At 36.4% G+C, this 18,450-nt stretch overlaps 1 long non-coding RNA gene across 1 annotated transcript in view; it reads right to left on the bottom strand.

Moving 5' to 3' along the window:
* Positions 1-1,699: 1,699 nt before the first annotated feature.
* LOC148132738 (uncharacterized) overlaps positions 1,700-18,450 on the bottom strand; it is a 35,386-nt gene continuing 18,635 nt past the window's right edge. Inside the window, exon 3 of the long non-coding RNA XR_015746883.1 lies at positions 1,700-2,813. This is a non-coding gene — a long non-coding RNA (uncharacterized LOC148132738). The remainder of the gene's footprint in view (positions 2,814-18,450) is intronic.

The following is an 18,450-nucleotide window of genomic DNA, read 5'->3' as shown; positions in this document are numbered from 1 at the left end:
TATGGCAGCAAGCAGCAGGCTACCTGATATTAGCCTCCTTTGTTTCTCTGTTCGGCACTCTTTCCAGAGTCTCAACACCTCTTTTTATAATGTGATGAACAAAAGTGGATGCAGTATTCTAAATATGGTGTTACTACGGCTTTATAAAGTGATACTAGCACTTCATGTAATCTTGATTCTAACCCTCTATTAATGCAATCTAGGATTACATTGGCTTTTCTGGCTGCTGCTGCATATTTAAGTGGTTATCCACTTAAATATCCTTCTCACAGTTACTGCTACTGAATCAGGTTTCACTTAATCTGTAATTTTTTGCTTGCCTAAGTACATTCAAGTCTGTTGAGAGTAATCTGGATTTTGAGCCTATCTATGTACTGTGTATGTTTGTACGTATATATGTATGTATGTAGTATGCCTATGTGTGTAGTAGTCTCTATTATGTAGTAATTAAGATATTCATATACATTTGAATTAATGAAATAGGTCTGTAATTAGCACAAACATTGGGATCCTTATCTGACTTTTAAAATACCTTATATACATATTCATAATACAATGATGGCCATTTGCCATTCATAAAATATTTATGATGTGCTTCCAAAAGTCTAGGAGCTAGGAAAATTGCCAAGGGTGGAATTCTACCAATTTGGACTGGTTCAGGCAAACCGGATATTAAGTTTGCATCTGGTTCACTGAACTGGTATTTTAACTGACCAGCTGGTCCTGCCCACCCCACCATTCCCAGTTGTCTCCATGCAGCCCATTTTCAATGCAGGTAAGTTCAGGGTCAGTTCTGGGAGGGGGGAAAATGGGCCTTCTGGAACTCGAGAAACATGGCTTTTTTCTGGCTTACAGAGGGCCTCCAGAGCCTGGGGGACATCATTTTCGCTCTCCCAGAAGCCCGGTGGAGGCCTCCAGACCCTTGGGAAGGCAAAAACAGCCCTCCCAGAAGTACCAGAAGTACCAGAAGTCTGGAAATGGACCTGTTCCAGCTTCTGGGGGGCCTCCAGAGCCCAGGGGAGGCTGTTTTCAGCCTGTTGATGTTTTTGCTTCAAACAATGTACCAGAAATTTATTGGCTTTTTCCATGGAATCTCAATACTCTTAACAGGTTTCTTTAGCACATATTTAATGAGGTTCCTATGACCAGTCAAACCTGACCTCATAGTGAGGGTTCAGGTTGAGTTCATCTGTCATCTTATGTTTGATTGTCATTTTTACAAAAATATCTGTAGAAGGCTCTTCTTTTGTCTCTTCTCTCATGATTCAGCTCAGCCTGAGGAATTTTAGCCTGACTTTCTTCCATCAAATAAAGAAGATTTTATTCCATATGATTGGTGAGGTGTTGTAGAGCAGCAGTTATACAATAAAGTAAATACCAATGTAAGCCTTAGACTAATTTTTAAAAAACAAAGGCTTACATTGTGGTAATTACTTTATTATTTGTATTTTAAATGGTTTTTTCCTGTGGTCTATGAGTAATAGCCCGGATATTCAGCAAATAAATAAAGGGGAATAATGACACTATATGACATAACATGGGCTTGAAAAGTGGGGAAAGATTTCCACACCGAAATTTAAACAAAAATATACGTGAAAGTACACACACATACACATATAGACATTCATGCAGTCTAATGATTATAGTGCTCCAAACCCCTCTTAAAGAAGTCACATAATAACTGCAATGCCCATTTAGCTGTATTTCAAGGACAAAATGCCAAATTTTACTTCAATGCATAAATGTTTTACAGTTTCATAGATAGTGATTTGGATTTATACAAAACAAGATAAAGTAGGTGGTGATGTCAGGTCATTGGCCACATCTTGAAGATATCCGGCTAGCAAATGGAACTCATATTATTTTATTGGATACCTAAAGAAATGAGATAAAACAATATACACAATCAATGTGTGTTCAATATTTATTCTATCCCCTGAACTGCAAAACCAGAACTTCCTTCATCATAGATTTCCCCTGGAAACTCTTTTCCTTTTCATGCCATTGCCTTGAAATGTTTGTTAATTCAGACAAATTATCCCAATTTGTATTTGTGGCATCTCTATTAGGGAAGGATTTTCTTGCTGTGAGGGTGAAGGTTCATTGTCCAAGCTTGTGGATTGGTTTATGAACATTTCATTACCAGGTTCAATAATATCTTCAGCAGAGTTTAGGCAAAGGTGGGCTGCACTTTTGTTGACAAGGAGTTTGCTGGTCGTGAATGTGCACATACCGCTTTGGGGCTGCAATACAGCTTCAAACAGGCAGCTAATTGATTCAGGCAGCTCCGGTGAGTACAGCAAGGTGGTGCAGAACTCACCTGGGCATCCTGGCTGGGGAAAAAAGTTAGTTATTTAGGGAAAGCATAGAACAAGGGTGGGTGGATGGGCCCAGCCAGAGATCACAGCAAGGGGTTTGCCCGAACCTCGCCAACCATCCAGCAACCTACCACTGTGTTTAGGGGATGTTGGTGTCAATGGTCTTCTGTTTATAAGGGCTTCAGGTGTGGGTGTGTCAAGTGAGGATTTTGTGAAGGGTCAAGTGTGAGTCATCAGTGAGAGGCGTGTGATGGTTCTTGTGATGGGGAGGTTAGATCAGTGCCATTCGGAGGTGAACTTGTGGTGGGGGTGGGGCTTGCATGAGTTGATTGAGGATCCATTGTGGTATTGGTTGGCTGTGCAGTTGATTTGGATTTATCCGGTCTACAGCACACTTTATGATGACGACAATCCATTTTTCCTATGGAATAATAGTCAGCAGGACAGTGATGAAAGCAGGTTCCTCCTTCAATAGTACACACATCAGTGCATTGCCTGTGAAAAGGAAAAGAGGAAACAGGTGAATGATGATGAAAGGTACTTCAATGTTTACTTACATTTCCTCTTCCAAAACACCACCACCAATGCAGAAGAACTATTTCTTCAGGCAGTTTCATCTGACCATAGGAATCAATTTCTGCTTGTTCCCCCTGCTCAGCCCTGGCTCTGAGTAGAATTGACTTGCACTTCTTTACTGCTTTTCAAGAGAACTACATTGGGCTGTTCACATAATCCCCAAGAGTCTTATAGACTGAAAAATACAGCAATCTGTTCTGATAAATCTCCTCATTATCTATGAAAATGTTATTCCCCAAAAGTGACAAAAGATTATAGAACTTACAATGAAATGGGTCAAATGAATCCTTAATTATTTTTTACACAAACAATGTAGAAAATATTATATTCATCCTTCAAGTACATTCTTTGGAGAATCCTATACACTAGATATAATTTTAGGATCTTTCAACTTTAATCTCAAATCCTTCAATAACATTTGATCATTTTCAAGAATAAGAAACCACTGGGAGGGTGGAGCTGGTATTGCGGTGGTACAACGCGTGATCTTGATGCTCCAAGATCACCGTCGATATCTCCACTGTTGGACAGTCCCACCAGACCTAAACCATCCCATAGAAATGGTGATCGATAAGGGCGTGTCCTGCTGATCCCAGGGACACCACAAAGTCCCTGGTAGATCAGGAGAAGCCCTTTTTGCTGGTGGCAGAGAGGCAGCCATTTAAGCTGCTGAAGCTGGGACAGCTCCAGAATGGAAGAGATCAGAAGAAAGTGTGTCAGTTTGGTGAGATGATTTTTTACTTACTATTTTTTGGAGAGAACACCCTAAAAGACTTAAAGTGAAATCAAAAGTGAAGAGAAAAGAGGTCAAGCGGCAATATTAAGCTAGTTAAACTGAGGGGTTCCCCCCCCCCCTTTTTATTGGAACTTGGAAATTGGCAAAGCTTCTCAATTTTAAACTGGACTGGTCTTTTTTAATTTTTTATTTTCTTTAACAATTTTCTTGAAAGTCTGTTTTGATTAAGACTCGTCTTTCTGATTTGAGATTTATTTATTTCCCTTTTTTAAAAATAATACTTTTTTTTAATCTGTTCCTGGCTTTGGATATATGAGGCGAAGTGAAAGTGAAGGAAAATAAGTAGCACTGCCATCTAGAGGCTTGGATATATTGTTTTCTTTTCTCTCTTGTTTGTGTATTGGTGTTACATTCAAGGACTCTGAACTTTTTACTGAAAAAGATAGTGGGATGAGCATGTTTATACAGGTTTGTTTATACAGGTGCTCATCTATGAAACTATACATAACCGGAGTCTGGAGTTGAAGTTGAAAGAAAGAAAATTGAAGTGACTTGAAAATACTGGAACTGAAAAGTCTGATTTGATTTACTAAAGAGCCTTGGACATTTAGTGGCAGTGGTTTGCTTTTTGGTAGAATTGCTTGCTATTCCCTTTTTTTTTTTTTTTACTTCCGCTCTAGCTGGATTTTTATGTTTGGATTTTAGCCTTTTAACCCAGGAACTATGTTTTTCTCTTTGCTTCCTTTTTTTATTAAGGGAAATAAATAGACTATTATTTTTTAATTGTTTTTCTTCTTTCCCTTTATCCCTTTTTTTTTTAAAAAAAAATCTTTTCTACTCTTTTACCTGTCCCCTTTTTCACATTTTCCTCCTTTTCTTTTTGCATATTACTGGAACCAATTGGATTAAGGTATACAAGTGCCTAAAGATCTTTTCAACTCCTTTTTTATTTTTTTGGAGTGGCAGCTTCTTGCTTTTGTTTTCTTTTTTCCTTTTTTTATTGCTAAGTATTACAAGATGAGCAGAAAGACAGCAGCCCCAGCTTCTTCAATGCCAATAGCTTCCCCTTCACCATCTGGAGGACAATGATCAATACAGATGATGTTACAACAGGAGAAAGAGAAGGAAGTGACATTGCAAAAAGATTTCAAAAGGAAGGATTATGCAAGGAATCCAAAAGATTGAAAAGAGAATAGAGAATATTGAGCAAAGAACTGAAAAGACAGTTGAGAAAGTAGAGAATATCCAACAGATGATGATGAAATATGAGGACAGATTTAAGAAAATTGAAGAACAAGATATACAAAGAGATAAGAAAATCGGAGATATTGATACTCGATTGAGTGAAGTTGAAAAGGGCAGGAGTAGACCATTAGGATGGGAAATTGATATATAAGAATTCTATTTGAGATTTCAAAATGTAGAAGAAAAAAAGGGTGAAAACCTTGCTGAATAATGATAGAAATACTGGCAGAAGCATTAGAGATAACCAAAGAGAAAATGATGGATGGGATGGATGAAGTGTTCCATGTCTATACAAGATATGCAATGAGAAATAAGTTACCAAGAGAAGTTCACATCAGATTTACTAAGAAAACTATTAAAACACAGATACTGCAGGTGGCAAGAGAGAAAAAATTAAAGTACAAAGATAAAGAAATTGTGGTGCTGAAACAGGTGTCAGCCTTCAAGATTTTCTCCAATGTCAGCCTTCAAGATTTTCTCCCTTTGCTTTGCATCTTTCGGCTGTCATAAGTAATGGGGGGAGGAGGGTGGAATGGTTATGGGAAGTGAGCTGGAGGTGTTACAAACCAGAAATGTATAAGCTGGGGGGGGGGATACATTCTTGCTTAGGTTTCTATCCTATGCTATGCGCAGCTGCAACTCTTTATCAAACCATGTCAAGGTCAACGGACAGAAGCCTCATCACCACCTGGAGATGCCCACATGATGACATACACAACTTTTAATTGGATGAGCCAATTGAACTATTGGGGGTTGCCATTACTTTGTATATGTGATTTACGTGCCCATTTTCTCAGATTCAGAATTCTTTTGTTGCTACCACTTGATTTCCAGTAAAAGATATCTTTTCTCTGATTAAAGGAGTCTAAGTATTTCTTTCTTGGATTTTGAATGGAGCAAGAAGAGTAAGAGAGATGAGAAGAGAATACTTATTTTTGACTAAAGAGTTACTTAAAAGAGGAGCAAATTACAGATGGTTGATACCAGAAGTTCTCTTGTTCACCTGGCAGGAACAAAGACACAGAATTGACACAGTTGAAAAAGTGGAGCTATTCTATTTAGAATATCTTAGAGAAAAGGAGGAAGACACAAGAAAAGAAGAGTTGCTAATCGAATTTCAAGAGCAGTGTACAGCAGTAATTGAAAAAGAAAAAGAAGAAGGTGCAGTAGGTAGTGTATCCAGAGAACAATGAGAACTAAGTTCTACTAGAGCAACAAAACCCTCCTACAAAGCCTAATATGGATGAAAGAAAATTGATTATGATTAACATAAATGGACTTAATTTAGTTACTAAGAGAAGAAAAGTATTTCATAAATTAGAGAAATTAAAGTTTGATATAATCTGCCTATAAGAAGTGCATATTAAAAAACAACATGAATATATATTGAAACAAAAAATAAATTAGGGAAATTATTCACGTCATTGACACAATGTAAAAAAAGAGGTGTGGTGTTATGTATTAGAGATACAATTCTGGCAGAACCAATGTACACAGATGATGATGGAAGGATTTTGATGGTGGAAATAATGGATAATAATGTAAAAACACTTTTAATAGCAATTAATGCTCCAAATGATAACCAAGAAGAATTCTACAGGAAATTACATATGAAAATAATTGAACTGGACTATGTTAATATTTGTATGATGGGAGACCTTAATGGAATAATTAATGATCAGTTGGACTATAAAACACAGAAATCTACAAAGAAAGCAAGAAAAATATTACCAAAATCTTTCTTTCAAATGATAGAGGAAATAAACTTAAAAGATACACAGAGAGAGAGAAATGTGGAAAATAAAGCAATATACTTTCTATTCAAACAGACATGCATCATGATCTAGAATAGATATGATATGGATATCAGCAGAACTACTTTTTAATATACAAGAAATTGAAATAGACCATAACCCAATGACAGTTATTTGGAAAGGACAAAAGAGGATATCTAGATGCACCTTAAATAATACAATATTGAAGGAAAAAGACTTTAAATAGAAAATGGAGAAAGAATTGGTTTTCTTTTTTAAAGAAAATAAAAAAGAGGATACATCTGTACAGAATCTCTGGGACATGATGAAGGCCTACACAAGAGGCTTTATAATAGATTATACAAGGAAAAGAAATATAAAACAGAAATAGACTTTCAAAATACTGGAAGATGACTATAAGAGACTGGAAAAAGAATTACAGAAGTTTCCGCAAAAAAAAGACATTAAAATTAAAATGGACATAACTAAACATAAAATGGGACTAATGGAAAAAGAGTAATTAGCACAAAAAATTAAAAATGCTAAACAGAATTACTTTGAAGATGCAAACAAACCAGGCAGATGGTTAGCCTATAAATTAAGAAAGGAAAGAGAATCAAGAAGGATTAGTCAATTAATAGATGAAGAAGGACATGTTTGCTATGGAAATGAGGAAAAAAAAAATTATACAAGATTATTATGGAAAACTGTATTATCAAGAGAATATTCAAGAAGAAAAAGTTAAGAAATATTTACAGAAAGCAAAGTTACCCCAGATACCCAAAGACATTGAAACAATGTTAGAAGGAACATAACGATGATGGAATTAACAGAAGCCTTAAAAAAACAGAATGCTGGAAAAGCACCAGGTCCAGATGGATTGCCAGCAGAATTTTACAAAACTTTCCAAGAAATACTGAATCTTCAACTATTAGAAGTCATGAATAAAGTTATGTCAAAGAAGAGAATACCCAAAACATTATCAGAAGCATATATTACAATTATACCGAAGGAAGACACAGACCCGCAGCAAGTTAAAAACTATAGACCTATATAGATTGCACTTATGTTTTTAGATGCAGAGAAGGCCTTCGATAATTTAAATTGGCAATTTTTAATCCAAAAAATTTATAATATGAATTTAGGCACCAAATTTGAAAATATTATAACAACCATTTATGATACACAACAGGCGAATATTATAATAAACGGGAAATATATCCGCCCAATAAAAATAGAAAAAGGAGTCAGACAGGGCTGCCCACTCTCATCCCTGCTCTTCATATTATCACTGGAAGCATTATTAACACGAATTAGACAGAACCCAGACATAAAAGGATTAAAGGGTAAGAAAGAAGAATATAACTTGCAAGCGTTTGCGGATGATATGATTTTTTTCATTGAAGAACCAATAGAAAGAGGACAAAATTGATGAATGAAAGGGAGCCTCCTCGCTGACGGACCATAGATCGCGACTCTCTGCGGCTATGGTCTTTGCTCTTTCGTTGGAGAGCCCCAATTATTATGATTAGGGGCTGAAGCTGCCTTAGAGGGGTGGCGGAGTAAGGGGAAGCCGCAGGCCAGGTGGAGGGGAGCTGCATTTCCCCCCCTGGGCTTGGTCTTTTTCCCCCCGAAGACGATTGCAGCAGTGGTTTAAAATGGCCACCCCGAAGAGGAGGATTCAGCTGGATTAAGATTTGTGTAGGAGGGAAGAAAGAGGTGGATAACATCTGAACCAGGACAACTGGGCAGTACAACTAAACAAAAGTACTCTGGGATTAAGGTAACATGGAATTTTTAAGAAAAGAAAAGTGAGCAGTGAAATTACAAAGGGACAGGGGGAAAAAAAGAAAATATTTTTGACAGCTAAGCAGGGCTTCAAACCAGGAAAGGAAGAAGAAAATATAAGAGTGTGTAATGATGATATCTCTTCGGGAATTAAAAATGGAACTTAAAAATATGAGAGAATTACTACAGGAAGGAGGCTAATAACTTTGCTCTGTGTTAGAAAAAATGGAAATGGCGATTGAAGAACAAGAAGAAAGAGCTTCAGAGGAGGAGGAGTCAATTCAAGGAGAAGACATTTTAAATAGAAAATTAATACAAAGAATACTACAAAGAAGTAGGGAAAGAAGGAAGATTAAAAAGTTGAAATTTAAGAAGGCAATTAAAAGAGGGAATACCTGTGAAGTTGGGAAAGACAGAAAGACCCAGCAGAAAAGGGGAAAGGAAGATATTAAGAAAGAGAGGGATATAAACTGGAATGAGAAAAGATATGGGGAAAAGAGCAGGAGGAGAAGCAGTAAGAAACAGGTGCATGAAATAAAGAAATATGGAAATAGTAAAACGTTGAAAAGAAATTGTTTTTTTCAGAGATAATGGGATTCTGCAGGGTAACAAGGGGTAATAAGAATATTTCTGCAATTAAAAATATTTAGAAAATAGGGTAATATAGATACTGATAACTTTTATTAAAAATTAAGGGGGGGAAATATGCTGCGGAATCCAAATGAAAAGATGTAATGATTATTATTGTAACTTCTTTTTTTCTTTTTTTTTAAAAAAACAATTTTATTGGTTTTTAAAGACAAACAAAAACAAACAAAAGATAAAAACATCCAGCTTTCTTTCATAAATATACAAGCAGTGTGTCGGTTGGTTTACCAATTTTATGTGCATCCATTTCATAGTCTCAATTACAGTTACATTGCATGATAACTCATATTATCAATCAAAGATTAAGTACCCTAGTATCACTATTAAACAATCATTTGACTATAATTTTATTCATTCATACTTTGTGAGATAACTATAATTTACTTAGTTTATTTTATAACAATTCATATAGTCCTACCAAATCTATCCTAAAAACATTTTATGAATATGATATCAAAAAAAGAAATATATCTTAATATATTCATTATTTTCTAGAATTCTACATATTCTATCATTGTATTTTATTATCTAACCATTGATAGAAAAGGTCCTAAATTTTATAGAATTGTTTATCCTCTTGTTCTCTAATTTCAAATGTCAATCTACTCATTTCAGCACATTCCAATAATGGTTTCCTCCTACAATGGTATTTTCTCATTTTTCCAATTTTTAGCAAATACAATCCTAGCTGCTGTTAATACATTTACAATCAGGTATTTCAAATCTTTACTATATGTATCAGGTAAAATTCCCCCCCAAAAAATCTCTGGTTTCAAGTCTATGTGTTTCTTTGTCATTTTTTCCAGCCACATGTGAATTTTATTTATTTTATTTATTTTTATTTATTTATTTATTTTATTTTATTTATTTGATTTGCCAATTGTTTACAAGATAATAAGTATAAATGTATACATAGTTGTGAATACATGAAATGGGTACATATAAGAAAAATAAAAGAATAAGAGAAACAATAATTTTAGTCCAATATTTTCTAGCATCCTCACAAGTCCACCACATATGGTAATATGAGCCAGGTATCTGATGACATTTCCAACATTTTTCAGATTTATTCTTGAACATTCTTGCTATTCTTGTCGGGGGGAAATGCCACCTGTAAAACATCTTATACAAGTTTTCTTTATAAGCTGTTGACATTGTCATTTTATAATTTTGAGACCACAATTTTTGCCATTTCTCTAGATCAATCCCATATCCAAAATTCTTCCCCCAAGCAATCATAGTTTCTTTAACTTGTTCTTCCTCTAGTTTAATTTCCAATAAATAACCATATAGTTTTTAATCACCTTTTCATCAGTACCTGTCAAGATCTTATCTAAATCAGTCAATTTATCATAGAAACCTGTTTTAAAGTCTTCATCATACCTTGAATGTATTTGCACATATGAAAACCAATTCATCTTTATACCTTGTTCCTCTAATTTTTGCATAGATTTAAGTTCACCCTTTTCATCCAATATTTCCCCATATCTAACTGTTTGTTCCTTCTTGTATATTATAGGATAGGAAAATGCTTCAATAACCAAACTGGGATTTTCAAATAACATTGTCTTTTAATCTTCTCCCAATTTAACCACAAAGACTCCCGTATATGATGTCTTCTAAAATAACCCTGTGTTTTAGTTCCCTTATACCATAGAAAAGCATGCCAGCCCAACAACAAATCATGTCCTTCTAGTGTCAACAATCTAGTCTTTCTTAATGTTATCCACTCCTTAACCCACATCAAATTTGCAGCTTGATAGTACAACTCCCAATTAGGCAAACCAAATCCTCCTCTAATTCTAGCATCTTGTAAAAGTTTTAACTTTATTCTCGCTTTCTTGCCTTGACATATATACTTCAACACAATTTTATTTAATTCTTCAAAATAGTCTTTTCCAAGCCTAATTGGTATTATTTGAAACAGATATAAAATTCTGGGTAGGATATTCATCTTGATTGTTGAGATTCTCCTTATTAATGACAATTGTAGATTTTCCCATTTCATCAAATCTAGCGCTATCTGCTGTTTAAGTTTAATGTAATTATTCTCTTTTAATGTACTGCATCTTGGTGTCAAATGTATCCCCAAATACTTAACCTTATTCGTTACTTGAATATTCAATAGGTCTGCCAGTTCTTCTCTTTGTCTTAGTAGCATATTCTTTGTCAAAATCTTTGTTTTATCTTTGTTTATTTTCAAACCAGCCACCTCACCATATGTCTCTATCTTTTCCAATAATTTTGGAGCTGTTTCTAAAGGGTCTTCCAAAATAAAGACCAAATCATCCTTAAAGGCTTGCAATTTAAATTCTTCCTTTTTGATTTTCATTCCTTTTATACTTTTATCATCTCTAATATTTCTATTCAACACTTCCAAAGTTAATACAAATAGGAAAGGTGATAGTGGGCATCCTTGTCTTGTACCTTTTCTTACATTGATAGAATCTGTAAATTCTCCCTCTATCATTACCTTTGCCGTTTCCTTATGGTATATGGCTTCTATTGCTTGAATAAATTTTCTGGCAAAACCCATCTGTTCCAATAATAATAACATGAATCTCCAATTCACATTATCAAATGCCTTTTGGGCATCTAAGAATATCAAAGCCATTTGCTTTTCGGGATGTGCCTCATAATATTCCAAAGTGTCCAGAATTACTGTCATATTGTCTTTGATTTATCTCTTTGGCAGAAATCCATTTTGATCTGGATGAATAAAGTTATTTAAGTATTTTTAAGTCTTTCTGCCAAAATTGAAGCAAAAATTTTATAGTCTGCATTGAGTAAAGAAATAGGTCTATACTTCTTAATTTGCAATGGATCCATCTCTTTTTTTGGAATAAGTGTAATATAGGCTTCTGACCATGTTTTAGGTATCTTCTTTGACATAACTTCGTTCATGACTTCTAGCAATGGAAGGCTCAGCAATTCTTGTAGTGTATTATAAAACTCTGCCAGAAGCCCATCTGGACCTGGTGCTTTTCCATTATTTTGCTTCTTAAATGCTTCAGTTAATTCCATCATTGTTATATTACTTTCTAACATTTTTTCAGACTCTTTAGGTATCTTAGGTAGATTAGCATTCTGTAGGTATTGTTTGACTCTTTCCTCATCAATATTCTCTTGCTTATATAATTGCCCATAGAAGTCTTGAATAATTTCCTTTTTCTCTTTATTGCCATAGCAAACTTGGCCTTGATCATCTATTAACTGCAATATTTTCCTTGATTCTTTCTCCTTTCTCAATTTGTATGCTAACCATCTACCTGGTTTATTTGCATCTTCAAAGTACTTCTGTTTAGCACTTCTAATTTTCTGTGCCAATTCTTCTTTCTCTATTTGACCCATTTTATGTTTAACTATGTCCAATTTTAGTTTAATGTCTTTTTTCTGTGGTATTTTCTGTAGTTCTTATTCAAGTCTTTTATGCTCATCTTCTAAAACTTTAGTGGCTTGCCTTTTCCTAATGTTCTTTTTCCTTATATAGTCTATTATCAAGCCTCTAGCATATGCCTTCATTGTGTCCCAGACATTCTGAATTGAAGTATCTTCTTTTTTATTTTCTCTAAAGAAAAAGGCCAATTCTTTCTCCATCCATTGTGTAAAGTCTTTTTCCTTTAAAATGGTATTATTTAGGGTCCATCTCGATCTTCTTTTTTGTCCTTTCCATTTAATTGTCATTGGATTATGGTCTGCCCAAGTACTTGTTTCAATGTTTGTTTCTTGAATGTTGGATATTAGTTCTGTTGAGATCCAAATCATATCTATTCTGGACCATGATAAGTGTCTATTTGAATAAAAAGTATATTGTTTGGTTTTAGCATTTCTTTCTCTCCATAAATCTTTTAAATTTATTTCATCTATCATTTAAAAAAAGGAACTGCGAACATAATTAACAAAGTTTGACCTGAATGGGGATTCCAAGCTAACACGCCTCCTTATATTCCTTGAAGGGGCGTGTCAGTCTCTCTACTCAGTCCCTGATTTGACGTTTCCTTTCAATTTGTGCTTGACATCTCAGCCTACGTCTAGTCCTTACATCAACCCAACATTCATCGGCTTGATCATCACCCAAGGACTCCGGCATGTTCTGTCGATCATCTGCTGACACCTGAGGCATAATTGACGAGGAAGGTTCTGGAGAGGATGGTGATTCTGACACTTCCTCATCCTCCTGGCTCACGTCTGCATCTCCCATTAAAGCAGGCTCAAATCCCAATGCCAAACCCTCCTCATCACTCGAACCTGTGTCTTCTGACACATCAGACTCAAAGCGCACAGCAGGCTCAAACCTCCCAGTCACAACACACACACACTTCCACGTAAAAAGCAGACTCACACCCACACAGAAGATGAGACACGACCACAGACCAGAAGCCGCACTGCAGCTGCATCACTACCCACTTCAAATCCCTCTGAGCCATACATGAAGCGAACTGACCCCCACCATGAAGATGCAGCATGACCATGAACTCGAAGCCAAACAGCAAGATCACAGCTCACCAGCTCAAATCCCCCAGTAACTAAGACCAACCTGAGCACAACCAAGCCCCCACCTGAACAGAACACACCTCCAGCCAATCAGAACATGGCCAACCCCCCAACCAATCAGAACACAGCCAAACCCCCAACCAATGAGAACACACCCCCACCCAATCAGAACACAGCCAAGCCCCCACCCAATCAAGTCACACCCCCACTAGCAGTTAAAAGGAAGAAGCAGCTGCAAGCTCACATCACTCTGAGAAGCACAGAGCTGAAGACAGAAGCCTGAAGATGATGAATGAGACTTCATCGAAACGTTGCCTAGATACTTCCAATCTTACGCGGGAGAAAACCCGAATAACCAAAGATCCATATATATATATATATATAGATATATATATAGATATAGATAGATAGATAGATAGATAGATAGATAGATAGATAGATAGATAGATATTTTTAAGTTTTCGCGGGTACTTACATGTATGGCATTCAGCTTTGTTCGGGTATTTTCCCACGTCATAGTAGTTGTGCTTTTAAAGTTGTAGCGACGTTTCGGCAGAATCTCATCTGCTATCATCAGGCTTCTGATGGCAGATGAGATTCTGCCGAAACATCACAAGAAGCCACTGAAACCATCGATGGGGCATTATCTTGCCTAATAAATAGACCTAACAAAAGAGCCAGTAGAGTTGCATTACATAAAAGATAGTTACATCTCTACAGAAATACACAACCAAGGATGAAAACCTCCTAGAATGGATCAATATAAAAGGGGGGGAAATGACATTGCTATAGTCATATACTACTGACTACCTAACCAAGCAGAAGAAATAGATCAACTCTTTGCTAATCTATTTACAAATGTTTGTAGGAAACACACCACAATAGTAATGAGACACTTTAACTTCCCTGATATTAACTGGGAGACAAACTTGTAGCAAGTGGGAGATCAAACAAATTCTTAACCAATTTAGCTGACAACTTTCTCATCCAAAAGGTAGAGGAGGGAACTTGATCAAAAGCTATATTGGACCTAATTCTTACTTATAGAGAAGAGGGAGTTGAAGTTGCCAGAACCTTGGGTGAGAGTGACCACATCACATTGGAATTCAACATAATGCAAACACAAGCAATAGAATATAATCCAGCTTGTGGCTTAAACTTTAAAAGAATTGATTTTAACAAACTCAGAGAAAGCATAAGAAAAATTCAATGGATAAAAATCCTAAAGGGAAAAACAACTCACAAAGCATGGGAAATTAAAAAAATATGATAAAAAGTCCAATCCAACACAATAGCACTGGGGAAAAAAACAAGAAATCCAAGAAGAAACCAGCATGGTTGCATAAAGATCTCTCTGATAAATTGAAAGACAAAAAGAAGTACAAAAATCGAAAGAGGGACACATAACTAAGACAGAGTATTAGCAGATAGCCCAAATCTGCAAAGATGAAGTCAGGAAAGCAAAGGCTCAGAATTGAAAAAGACTTGCAACAAAAGTCAAGGATAATTTTAAAAAGTTTTTTCAACATATAAATAACAAGGAAAAAAGACAAGGAAACAGTAGGTATACTTAAGAGAGAAGATGGCAATGAAGTAACAGGCATCAGAAAGAAAGCAGAACTGCTTAACTCATTCTTTGCATCAGTCTTCACACAAAAAGAAACTATAGCCCAACCTATAGCCCAACCTATAGAATAGCAGGCTAACATCAATACCTGGAAAGATACTGGAAAAGACAACAACAACAACAACAACAACAACAACAATAAAACAGATCTATGAACATCTATAAACAAATAAAGTTATAACTAGAAAGCAACACAGGTTTGTTAAAAACAGATCATGCCAAACCAATCTTATTTCATTCTTTGACAAAGACCAGCAAAATGCTATAGCCATGGAATACTTAGATTTCAGTAAAACATTTAACAAAGTTGACCACAACCTACTACTTGGTAAGCTAGAAAACTATGGGATAGAGAGCATCACCACCAGATGGATTTTTAACTGGCTGAAAACCATACACAATGAGTAGTTCTTAATGGTACTACATCTACAAGGAGGGAAGTAAACAGTGGGATACCACAATGTTCTGTCTTAGGCCCAGTACTCTTCAATATCTTCATAAATGACTTAGATGAGAGAATAGAAGAGAAACTCATCAAAATTGTAGATGACACTAACCTGGCAGGAATAGCCAACACCCCCAGAAGGCAAGATCAGGATCCAAAAAGATCTTGACAGACTTGAACAACGGGCCCTATCTAACAAAATGAAATTGAATGTGGAGAAAAGCAAGGTTTTAATGTAGATAGGAAAAACCAAAGGTAGAAGTACAAATTAGGCAAAAACTGGCTCAAAAATAGTAATTATGAGCAGAGCCTTGGAGTCCTAGTAGATGATCACTTGAATATGTGCACTGTGCAGCAGGGACCAAAAAAGCAAATGCAATCCTTGTTTGTATAACAGAGGCATAGAATCAAAATCACATGAAATATTAGTAACCACCTTATTAAGTCTTAATAAGGCCACACTAGGAATATTGCATACAATTTTGGCCACCAAATTAAAAAAAAAAGATGTTGAGAGTTTGGATAAAGTTGCTCAAAGAAAAGCAACTAAGATGATTAAGGGCTGCAGGATTTGTGTTTGGCTAGTCTAGAGAAAAGAAGGACTAAGGGGACATGATAGCAGTATTCTAGTATTTGAGGAGCTGCCAGAAAGAGGAGGGGGTCAACTTATTTTCCAAAGCATCAGAGGGCAGGACAACAAAAAAAGGATGAAATGAAATCAAGGAGAGATTCAACCTAGAAATAAGGAGAAATTTTCCAACAGTGAGAACAATTAACTAGTAGAACAGCTTGCCATCAGAAGTTATCAGTGCTTAATTTTTTAAGCTTTTAAAGAAAAGACTGGGCAGTCACTTGTCTGAAATGGTATAGGATCTCCTGCTTGAGCATGGGGTTGGACTAGAAGACCTCCAAGGTTTCTTCCAGCTCTGTTCTGATTGATAAAAAGTGCTGCAGGGATAGTCTCAATTGAGACATATGACTTTGGGAAGTGAGATTTGTAAAGAACATGGTTACAATTTTGAGAAAAAGTTTTATTATCAAGACACAATCCAGAATATTTGATCCTAAATGGATCTGAGAATGATTGTAGTGGGATTATGGTAGTTTAAAAGACATTTGAGAACATTTTGGGAGTTAAATAAAATAATAGATTGTTAACATTGGGCTTTGAAGTTTAGCTAGTTGTTGGGATTACTTATTACCTGTTTTACAGTAGATAGATGGTAAGTCAAATTGGGTAATTGATAATTTTTTTTTTGATATTTGTAATATTTTTAATGATATATAGTATTTTAGCAAATAGAGATGTAAAAGTTCATAATGTTGTTGTTCCAAAAATTGAAGTCCAGGAAGTCAGGACTCTGAGACTTTGTTCAGGTTCAAGAAACCCTTTATTGGGTACATCATATCAGCACTTGGAAAGGTAAAGCTACCTCTAAATTATTTCTATGCATAGGGATAGTTAAAAGAATAAGATTTTCCTACCACCCTAGGTCTCTCAGGTCATATGGGCCAATCAGTCCAGTCCCAGATTCCCAACCGGCTTTGACAAGTATCCATTGACATGACTTTGGTTCTCACATGCCGGCTGGTAGATGTTATGGTTTGCCAGGTGAGGTACCACACTCCTAAGTTCCCCCTCCCCTCCTTGAATGGCAACCAAGAAACAAAGCAGAAGTATGGTTTCAGCTGAAGTCGTTTTGCAGGTTGACACATAAATTATGGACCTGATTAGCAAGGGGGGGTGGTTTAAACTATTAAAGCTGAAATACATTAATCCATATTCAACCCTAATCCTAATCTTAACCCCAACCCTTACGAGGACTGGGGGAAAATCAAATAAACCCCCATTTTCCAAAGTAAAATATCAGCCATAAGATAAAAACCTCAGAAAAGCCAAGCCAATAAGAAAAAACTGCCTGAGGGTCATTCCATATTCCAGCCAGCCACCTAAAGAAAACACTGTAACAAGAAACTAGCCACAAATAGCTACCGGTGTTTAAAAATAATTAGCATATTGAAAGTGGTAGCCAGACTTTCAGGCGAACACAATCAGCACAAATCCATTCAAGACAGGATATTTCAAAATCTCCTTGTAGCAAAATTTGATAGTGTAAGAAAAGACACAACTTCCCCAAAGGAAACCCCCCCATTAACCCCTAATTAGAGAACCCCCAAGGAAGAGAGAAGCAAAAGAAAAGAACACACAAGGCACTAAAAGTAAAAAGACACCACCTCTGTTTTTCTTCTCTAAACTGGGTGTCAGCAATCTGTAGCTCCTGAGCCACATGTGGTTCTTTGACCCCTCTCCTGTAGCTCTCTGCCAACCTGGTTGCATGACCTCTCTCCACCCCAAGACACTGGCCCAACTGGCCGTGGCTGACGCCAAACTTGCTAATATAATGAGGGTTGGCGGGATGGGAAGGAGGATACAATAGAAAGGGGGACAATTCCACAGCTGAGGAGCGAGCAAGAGCTGCAGTGGCAGCTTCACCAAAGATGATCCTCCTTCTTCTCACACAATCCCCTGGCCAGCTGTTGTGGGAGGGCACACATGAGCGGGGATACCCTTCTCAAGTGACTGCTTGGATTCGGCCAAAGTGCAGTGAAGGAGCGGGTGGGTTGACTGGGCTTTCTCCAAGCTTGACTGCCAGGGATGGGTGTGTGAGGTTCGATGAGGCCAACCCCCTTTTCCCGCTGCCCTGAGCTTCTTTACTCCTCCAGCTGAGAAGTGCTGCTGCCGGTGTTGAAAAGCATTGAAAAGCATTGTGATGAAAGTCCCCCATGTGAGGTTTAAAGATGCCTGGAGAACACTTTTC

Source organism: Notechis scutatus, chromosome 1 (assembly GCF_049901735.1).
Source record: "Notechis scutatus isolate UNSWTSFEM ecotype Mainland chromosome 1, rNotScu1.2, whole genome shotgun sequence".
Taxonomy (NCBI): domain Eukaryota; kingdom Metazoa; phylum Chordata; class Lepidosauria; order Squamata; family Elapidae; genus Notechis; species Notechis scutatus.
This window is presented reverse-complemented; position numbering and strand designations above follow the sequence as displayed.